This window comes from Penaeus monodon, chromosome 3 (assembly GCF_015228065.2).
Source record: "Penaeus monodon isolate SGIC_2016 chromosome 3, NSTDA_Pmon_1, whole genome shotgun sequence".
Classification (NCBI taxonomy): domain Eukaryota; kingdom Metazoa; phylum Arthropoda; class Malacostraca; order Decapoda; family Penaeidae; genus Penaeus; species Penaeus monodon.
In genome coordinates this window covers 7,351,894-7,361,893 of record NC_051388.1, presented here as the reverse complement: position 1 = coordinate 7,361,893, position 10,000 = coordinate 7,351,894, and the positions used below count along the sequence as shown (strand labels likewise).

General features: G+C 43.6%; 1 long non-coding RNA gene and 2 pseudogenes across 2 annotated transcripts in view; all 3 read right to left on the bottom strand.

The window, feature by feature from the left end:
* The window catches only part of LOC119585078, a 2,674-nt pseudogene extending 2,047 nt beyond the window's left edge, over positions 1 to 627 (bottom strand).
* Positions 628 to 2,160: 1,533 nt separating this feature from the next.
* LOC119591449 lies at positions 2,161 to 3,928 on the bottom strand (annotated as a pseudogene).
* A 5,198-nt stretch (positions 3,929 to 9,126) lies between these two features.
* Positions 9,127 to 10,000, bottom strand: part of LOC119591477 — a 7,740-nt gene continuing 6,866 nt past the window's right edge. For both annotated transcript variants that reach the window (XR_005230351.1, XR_005230350.1), the window contains exon 3: positions 9,127 to 9,225. This is a non-coding gene — a long non-coding RNA (uncharacterized LOC119591477). The remainder of the gene's footprint in view (positions 9,226 to 10,000) is intronic.

Sequence of the window (10,000 nt, the reverse complement as noted above, 5' to 3'; positions counted from 1 at the left end):
TGACAGGAGGGAAAGTCCCATGCCCAACGGGATGGGAAAGTCCATGAAAATGCCCGTGTCCGCCAAGGGAATGATCCCCAGCAGCCATAGCAGCCAAAGCCAACAGCAGTAAGAACTTCATCTGTAAATCAGAAGCCAATATACTTACAGAATGAAGTAAATAGTTAATAGAGTAATCATCTCCATTCACACACTGAATTCTCGTACAAAACCTCTCATATACATTACATACATTAAGTAACTTCAAATTCGCCCTCAACTATGTTTTCACACTTCGCAATCAATTCACAAACCACTACCGATTCCGCAATCACAATACACAACTTGTCTACAAAGATCTTTCGTCTAAATGACATAAAAGAGTTCAGACGTGTGATCTTCCCCAGCGCCCGGCCGCCCTACCATGCTCAGCGGACGAGCGAATGTGTCGACCGCAAGCAGAGCCGCCCTTTTATATGCAGCGTTTGCTCTTGCCTTTGAGGAGAAGGTCACCCCTTTACGTGGATTTTCTCCCCTTTGCCTTTCATTTTGTAGCAGCAAAGGACACTTGATGGAAAGAAAAAGAAAGAAAGAAAGAAAGAAAGAAAAAAAACATATGCTTTCTAAAAGAAAACATTTAAATGCCTTAACTTGACGACTTCCTTGGATTTTTTAATACTCTTTCTATCAAATGTATGCATATTTTTTCTTTCTTCAAATATAAATGTGTATGCATGTATATGAATATTTGAGTGTTTATATATATAGGCACACATACATACTTCCTACGCTGAAATGTTCACGAATCTGCTGTGATTCTGGAACTTTTTCCGGTGATTTTCCAGGATTTTTGTCAAATTTCTCCTACGGAACAACTTGCAAAAAATCTTTTCTAAAGTCTATGGTAATACATCAGATTTTTTTTTTTCTCTCAGAACCTCCTTGAATTTTTCGGGAACTTCCTTAGAATGCTTGCAGAAAATGATTGGACCTTTTCTAGAACTTCCGTCTCCAAAATTTAACTGGAACTGTTAATCCATTAAACCACTTACATATTGCTTATTTTTCTCTATTGACTTCCCTGACTATTGATGTTACTTTTCTACATTTCTCTCCGTTTCTGTAATTTTTTTTTTTTTCAAGCAAATTCTGTTTTATATTGATATTTTATCAACTTCAAATGCCCTCTCCCTTTCCTTTCTTCTCCTTCTTTCTTCCTTCATTCCTTTTATTTCATTTTGTTCCGCTTCTTACTTATAAGCCCTGTCGCTTTTTCCTTTTTTGATCCTCTTACTCATTTTCCTTCTCTCTTTCTTCTCCTTCCTTCTGCTTCTCCTTTCACCCTTTCTAATGGCGCCCCTTCTGCCCTTCTAATGATAATAAAAAAGATAATGATAATTTAGGGTTTAGTGCGACAGGCTCTTGTGGCTTCAGGCAAATTGTGGCTTGTGTGTTTATTGTGCTTCTAAAGTACCCCCTTTGGGCAAGGAATGACTGGGGTTACCATCCACTGGCGGCGCGATAATCGAACGCAGGTTAGTAAGATTGCTAGACGAGGACACCACCACCGCACCAAACAGCATAAGGTGCCCCATTCCCGGTCTAATGGCGCCCTTTCTGCCTTTCCAATGGTACCCCTATAGTCATCCGATGGTGCCTCTTCATCCATTCTAATAGCACCCCTTTTGCCCTTCTGTTGATGCCTCTTTAGCCTTCTAATGGTGCCTCTTCACCCTTCTCATGGTGCCCCTCCTGCCCTTCCAATGGTGCCACTAAAGGCTTCTAATGATGCCACTTCACCCTTCTCATGGCGCCTCTTCTGCTCTAATGGTGCTATTTAAGCCTTCTAATGGTGCCCCATCTCCCCTTCTAGTAGTGCCTCTTTAACCTTCTAATGGTCCCTCTTCTGGGGTTCTACTGCTGTCCCTCGGCCCTCCCACACACGAATGAAAACACAAACACAAACCAACATCCACAACTGTTTCATTAGGGATTGGAGCTGAGGTGTGTCGGCTCTCGGTGCCTCACCCTCTCTACTCATTGCTCTCTATATTGAAAAGTAACTTCTTGATCAGAATCAGGGAAACAAAAGTGCTGCTATAGTTGGTCAGAAAATTTATGTGAAAAAGATCTGTAGTCAAATATAGATATGAATAAATAGTGTATAATATTTGCTCTAGATCATATGGACGTGATCATGCTACACCAAAGCAGTGTGCATGTACTCCTGTATGCATGTGTATTTGTGTTCATCCATGGACTCGGACTTTGTGCTCGCAGATGATGGCCTTTTCGTGGTGGCAGGCGATGTCGTGCCACTTGACGCCGTCGTCGTAGAAGTTGTTGAGAACCGCCAGGCAGTGCTCGTTCCCCTCTCGGTTGTCTGGTTGTGGTCGATGATTCCTGATGATCACATTGGTAAGAATTAGAAGAGTTTTCGGAAAATCGTAGCTTCTGGATGTGTCTGAGTAAAAGAAAAAGGCAGGAGGCACTTACCCGCCGGTGTGAGACCAGTTGAGACCCACGAATTCAGCACCTGAAGCCCAAGCGAAGCCATGGTTCCTTGATCTGACCTGAGGTCCAAATCCATGGTAGATGATCTAAAAAGAAGATAAAAATGCACACATTTAGCAAAGTTGCTTACTCATAGCTTCGTGGACTCGAACCTCGACCCTTGAAGGTTCGGGTGTGAATCCCACAAACACAAGAGAGAGGATCAGCTTGAAATATTACCTCTTGTAATCGCATCCCTGACGAGACTGTCCTCTTGGTGAGTCTCGATGCTGATACCCTGCCAGCCGGAGCCAAGGTTGGCGCAATACTGGTTGGCGCCATCCCACGTGTAGGTCTTGTTGCCGTCATGGAGCCACGAGAAGTGGTACTCGCTGTCGCCTAGCCTTTGGTCCACCTGAAGTCGTCCGAACGAACATTGTTGTGGGTGGGCAACGAATGTTAGGGGAGCTTTCTTAATCATTATCGAGAGTGGGAATGATTTAACTCAAAATGAAAACAAAGATTGCTCCAAAAGGTTAAATGAAGGACCTCGCCATTATATGCATATATACGAGACAATTCAAGGTGTGAAAGCAGCCCTGAATGCACCATAAGGAACCTCGACACTCACCGGGACGCCCGAAGGCAACTGGCTGGGGCACCACAGGTCCACTTCGGCCTCGGTGCACCTGTGATTCAAGTCAAAAGGTTTTGTCATTAGTCTGTTGGGGTCTGGTTTGAGGGGAAGATATTCTGGTCAAGGAAAATCTAACTCGTGAAGCATTTGCTTCTGCAGATTAAGTTTTAGCCTTGAATCTTTTCATTTGACGATATATTGCCACACTAGAAGGCTCTGAGGACTCACCGGGGGCACGGGAGGCGGCTGGTGCACCACAGGTCGCACAGGTGCCACGGGTCGCACGGGGTGGTGGACGGTGGCAGGTCTAAAGCCATATCCTCCACGTGGGTAGCTATAAGCGTTGTGCCTGAAGCCATACCTGACAGGAGGGAAAGTCCCATGCCCAACGGGATGAGAAAGTCCATGGAAATGCCCGTGTCCGCCAAGGGAATGATCCCCAGCAGCCATAGCAGCCAAAGCCAACAGCAGTAAGAACTTCATCTGTAAATCAGAAACCAATATATTTACAGAATGAAGTAAATAGTTAATAGAGTAATCATCTCCATTCACACACTGAATTCTCGTACAAAACCTCTCATATACATTACATACATTAAGTAACTTCTAATTCCCTCTCAACTATGTTTTCACACTTCGCAATCAATTCACAAACCACTACCGATTCCGCAATCACAATACACAACTTGTCTACAACAAAGATCTTTTGTCTAAATGAAAAGAGTTCAGACGTGTGATCTTCCCCAGCGCCCGGCCGCCCTACCATGCTCAGCGGACGAGCGAATGTGTCGACCGCAAGCAGAGCCGCCCTTTTATATGCAGCGTTTGTTCTTGCCTTTGAGGAGAAGGTCAGCCCTTTACGTGGATTTTCTCCCCTTTGCCTTTCATTTTGTAGCATCAAAGGAGACTTGATGGAAAGAAAAAAAAAAGAAAGAAAGAAAAAAAAAAAATATGCTTTCTAAAAGAAAACATTTAAATGCCTTAACTTGACGACTTCCTAGGATTTTTTTATTACTCTTTATCAAATGTATGCATATTTTTTCTTTCTTCAAATATAAATGTGTATGCATGTATATGAATATTTGAGTGTTTATATATATAGACACATACATACTTCCTACGCTGAAATGTTCACGAATCTGCTGTGATACTGCAATTTCTGGAACTTTTTCCGGTGATTTTCCAGGATTTTTGTCAAATTTCTCCTACAGAACTACCTGCAAAATTTCTTTTCTAAAGTCTATGGTAATACATCAGATTTTTTTTTCTCTCAGAACCTCCTTGAATTTTTCGGGAACTTCCTTAGAATGCTTGCAGAAAATGATTGGACCTTTTCTAGAACTTCCGTCTCCAAGATTTAACTGGAACTGTTAATCCATTAAACCATTTACATATTGTTTATTTTTCCTCTATTGACTTCCCTGACTATTGATGTTTATCTTTTCTACATTTCTCTCCGTTTCTGTGTTTTTTTTCCAAGCAAATTCTGTTTTATATTGGTGTTTTAGCAACTTCAAATGCCCTCTTCCTTTCTTTTCTTCTTCTTTCTTCCTTCATTCTTTTTATTTCATTTTGTTCCGCTTCTTACTTATAAGCCCTGTCGCTTTTTCCTTTTTTGATCCTCTTACTCCTTTTCCTCTCTCTTTCTTCCTCCTTCCTTCTGCTTCTCCTTTCACCCTTTCTAATGGCGCCCCTTCTGCCCTTCTAATGATAATAAAAAAGATAATGATCATTTAGGGTTTAGTGCGACAAGCTCTTGTGGCTTCAGGCAAATTGTGGCTTGTGTGTTTATTGTGCTTCTAAAGTACCCCCTTTGGGCAAGGAATGACTGGGGTTACCATCCACTGGCGGCGCGATAATCGAACGCAGGTTAGTAAGATTGCTAGACGAGTACACCACCGCCGCACCAAACAGCATAAGGTGCCCCATTCCCGGTCTAATGGCGCCCTTTCTGACTTTCAAATGGTACCCCTATAGTCATCTGATGGTGCCTCTTCACCCATTCTAATAGCACCCCTTTTGCCCTTCTGTTGATGCCTCTTTAGCCTTCTAATGGTGCCTCTTCAGCCTTCTCATGGTGCCCCTCCTGCCTTTCCAATGGTGCCACTAAAGGCTTCTATTGGTGCCACTTCACCCTTCTCATGGCGCCTCTTCTGCTCTAATGGTGCTATTTAAGCCTTCTAATGGTGCCCCATCTCCCCTTCTAGTAGTGCCTCTTCTGGGGTTCTACTGCTGTCCCTCGGCCTTCCCATACACAAATGAAAACAAACCAACATCCACATTTCATCAGGGATTGGAGCTGAGGTGTGTCGGCTCTCGGTGCCTCACCCTCTCTACTCATTGTTCTCTATATTGAAAAGTAACTTCGTGATAAGAATCAGGGAAACAAAAATGCTGCTATAGTTGATCAGAAAATTTATGTGAAAATGATCTATAGTCAAATATGAATATGAATAAATAGTGTATAACCATTTGCTCTAGATCATACGGACGTGATCATGCTAAACCAAAACAGTGTGCATGTACTCCTGTATGCATGTGTATTTGTGTTCATCCATGGACTCGGACTTTGTGCTCGCAGATGATGGCCTTTTCGTAGTGGCAGGCGATGTCGTGCCACTTGACGCCGTCGTCGTAGAAGTTGTTGAGAACCGCCAGGCAGTGCTCGTTCCCTCTCGGTTGTCTGGTTGTGGTCGATGTTTCCCTGGTGATCACATTGGTAAGAATTAAAAGAGTTTTCGGAAAACGTAGCTTCTGGATGTGTCTGAGAAAAAGAAAAGGGCCAGGAGGACCCCTTGCCGGTGTGAGACCAGTTGAGACCAAAAATTTCCACCTGAAGCCCAGGAAGCCGGTTCTTGATCTGACTGAGGTCCAAATCCATGGTAGGATGATTAAAAAGAAGAAAAAAAATGCACACATTTAGCAAAGAGGATCAACTTGAAATTTTACCCTTAAAATCGAAATCCCTGACGAGCTGTCCTCTTGGTGAGTCTCGATGCTGATCCCCTGCCACCCGGAGCCAAGTTGCCGCAGTACTGGTTGGCGCCATCCCACGTGTAGGTTTTGCTGCCGTCATGGCGCCACGAGAAGTGGTACTCGCTGTCGCCCAGCCTTTGGTCCACCTAAAGTCGTCTGAACAAACATTGTTGTGGATGGGCAACGAATGTTAGGGGAGCTTTCCTTAATCATTATCGACAGTGGGAATAATTTAACTCAAAATGAAAACAAAGGTTGCTCCAAAAAAGGGTTTAAATGAAGCCCTCGCCATTATTTATATATACGAGACAATTCAAGGTGTGAAAGCAGTCCCGAATGCAGCGGCAGGAACCTCGATACTCACCGGGACGCCCGAGGCAACTGGCTGGGGCACCACAGGTCCACTTCGGCCTCTGTGCACCTGTGATTCAAGTCAAAAGGTTTTGTCATTAGTCTGTTTGATTTGGTGGGGGGAAGATATTCTGGTCAAGGAAATCTAACTCGTGATGACAATGAAGCATTTGCTTATACAGATTAAGTTTTAGCTTTGAATCTTTTCATTTGACGATGGAAATGCCTGTGTCCGCCAAGGGAATGATCCCCAGCAGCCACAGCAGCCAAAACCAACAGCAGTAAGAACTTCATCTGTAAATCAGAGACCAATATACTTACAGAATGAGCTAAATAGTCAATAGTTGGAGCTCAGCAGACGAGCGAATATGTCGACCGCAAGCAGAGCCGCCCTTTTATATGCAGCGTTTGCTCTTGCCTTTGAGGAGAAGATCACCCCTTTACGTGGATTTTCTCCTACGCTGAAATGTCCATGCAATTTCTGGAACCTTTTCCGGTGATTTTCCAGGATTAATCCCAACTTTCTCCTACAGAACTACCTGCAAAATTTCTTTTCTAAGGTCTATGGTAATATATAATTTTTTTCTCTCAGAACCTCTGAATTTTTTCAGGAACTTTCTTAGAATGCTTGCAGAAAATGATAGGACCTTTTCTAGAGCTTCCGTCTCCAAGATTTAACTAAAACTGTTAATTCATTAACCCATTTACATATTGTTTATTTTTTCTCTATTGACATCCCTGACTCTTGATGTTTATCCTTTGTTCTACATTTATCCGTTTCTGTATTTCTTTTTCTCAAGCAATTTTGTTTTATATTGATTTAGCTACTTCAAATGCGCTCTCCCTTTCTTCCTTCATTCCTTTTATGTCCTCCTTATTATTTTCCGATTCTTATAATCCCTGTCGTTTGTTCTTTTTCCTTCTTTTGATCCCCTTATTCCTCTTCCTTCCTTTCTTCCTCTTTTCTTCTGCTTCCCCTTTAGCCTTTCTAATGGTGCCTCTTCTGCCCTTTTAATGGTGCCTCTTCTGGCCTTCTAATGGCGGCCATATTGCCATTCCAATTGTACTATCAGGGGGGTTCTACTGCTGACGTTCCTTCACACGCATGAAAACATAAACATAAACCAACATCCACAGCTGTTTCATCAGGGATTACAGCTGAGGTGTTTCGGCTCTCGGTGCCGCACCTCTATCCTCTTTGTTGTTTATATTGAAAAGTAACTTCTTGGTCAAAATCAGGAAAACAAAAGTGCTGCTATAGTTAGTCAGAAAATTTATGTGAAAAAGATATTATTCATCTATAGTCAAATGTAAATATGAATAAATAGGGCATAATCATTTGCTCATATGGACAAGATCATGCTACATGAGCTTCTGTATGCATGTGTATTTGTGTTCATCCGTGGACTCGGACTTTGCGCTCGCAGATGATGGCCTTGTCGTGGTGGCGGGCCCCCCCGATGTCGTGCCACTGATGCCGTCGTCGTAGACGTTGTTGAGAACCCCCAGGCAGTTCTCGTTCCCCTCTCGGTTGTCTGGTTGTGGTCGATGATTCCTGGTGATCACATTAGTAAGAGTTAGAAGAGTTTTCGGCAAAATATAACCTGTAGGTTTGTTTGAGTAAAAGGAAAAGGCAGGAGGCACTTACCCGCCGGTGTGAGACCAGTTGGAGACCCACGAATTCAGCACCTGAAGCCCAGGAGAAGCCATGGTTCCTGATCTGACCTGAGGTCCAAATCCATGGTAGATGATCTAAAAAAGACAAAAAAATGCACACATTAGCAAAGTTGCATATCATAGCTTCGTGGACTCGAGCCTCGACCCTTAAGGTTCGGGGGGTGAATCCCAAAAAACACAAGAGAGAGGATCAGCTTGGGAAATTTACCTCTTGTAATCGCATCCCTGACGGGGACTGCCCTCTTGGTGAGTCTCGATGCTGATACCCTGCCAGCCGGAGCCAAGGTTGCCGCAGTATGGTTGGCGCCATCCCACGTGTGGGTCTTGCTGCCGTCATGGCGCCACGAGAAGGGGTACTCGCTGTCGCCCAGCCTTTGGTCCACCTGAAGTGGCCGAAAAAAACATTGTTGTAGGTGGCCAAAGAATGTTTGATGTTAGAGGTTTCCTAATCGATATCTACAGTGGGAATAATTTAACTCAAAATAAAAACATAGATTGTTACAAAAAGGTTTAGATGAAGGACCTCGCCAATGCATGCACATATCGAGACAATTCAAGGTGTGAAAGCTGCCTGAATGCAGGGCCAGGAGCCTCGACACTCCCCGGGGACCCCCCCCCGAAGCAAGGCTGGTGGGGCACCACAGGTCCACTTCGGCCTCGGTGCACCTGTGATTCAAGTCAGAAGGTTTAGTCATTAGTTTGTTAGATTTGGTTTGAGGGGAAGATATTCTGGTAAAGGGAAATCGACTCAGGAAAGTAGGAACAATCTAACTCGTGATGGACAGTAAAGCATTTACTTCTGCAGTTTAAAGTTTTAGCCTTGAATTTTTTCATTTGACGATATATTGCCACAATAGAAGGCTTAGGACTCACCGGGGGCACGGGAGCGGCTGGTGCACCACGGGTCGCAAAAGGTGCACGGGTCGCACGGGACGGTGGAGGGCGGCAGGTCTGAAGCCATGTCCTCTACGTGGAAGCTGAAAGCATTGGGCCTGATTCCATGCTGGCGGGAGGGAACCGCCCATGCCCAACGGGACGGAAAACCCTATGTCCACCAAGGAAATTATCCCAGCAGCCACAGCAGCCAAAGCCAACAGCAGTAAGAACTTCATCTAAATAGAGCCAATACACTTACAGAATGAGCTAAATAGTCAATAGATAGAGCGATAGTCTCCAGTCACACTGCGGATATCTACAACTTATTAGAGTGCATCGGGAAATGTACATAGATAACAATTTCAATTCATCCTCAACGCTTTTTCACACTTCGAGTCAATTTCACAAAACCACTATCTATTATGCAATCACAATACACAACTTGTTACAAAGATCTTTCGTAATACATAAAAGAGTTCAGACGTGTGATTTTCCCCCAGCGCCCGGCCCCCCTACATGTTCAGCGGACGGCGAGCGAATGTGTTGACTGCAAGCAGACCCGCCCTTTATATGCAATTTTTGCTCTTGCATTGCTTTGAAGTGAAGGTCACTCGTCACGTTTCCTCCGGTTTGCCCTCTTTCCGTAGGGGTTAGAAGCGTCTGATGATATCTAGAGAGAAGATACTGAAGTACCTTCTCCAACGGATTTCGATGGCCACATAAAACCCTTTTCCCTTTTTCTGCTGCTTTCCATTATTTTTATTTTTTGTTTTTGTTTTGAAACATGTATGGTCCCTCTCTCTACATTATAATATACACATGCACACGCATACACATATACATATGTAAATAAGTATACATATATATGAAATGCTTTGACTGACGACTTCCAGGGAAATTTTTCTTCAGTACTTTTTAATTAAGCACATTTTTTTTTTTTCTTTTGAAACAATTAGGGGGTCTAGTAAGGAAACCCAAAAAAGGACTCTCCAAAGGGAATTTGAAGGTATT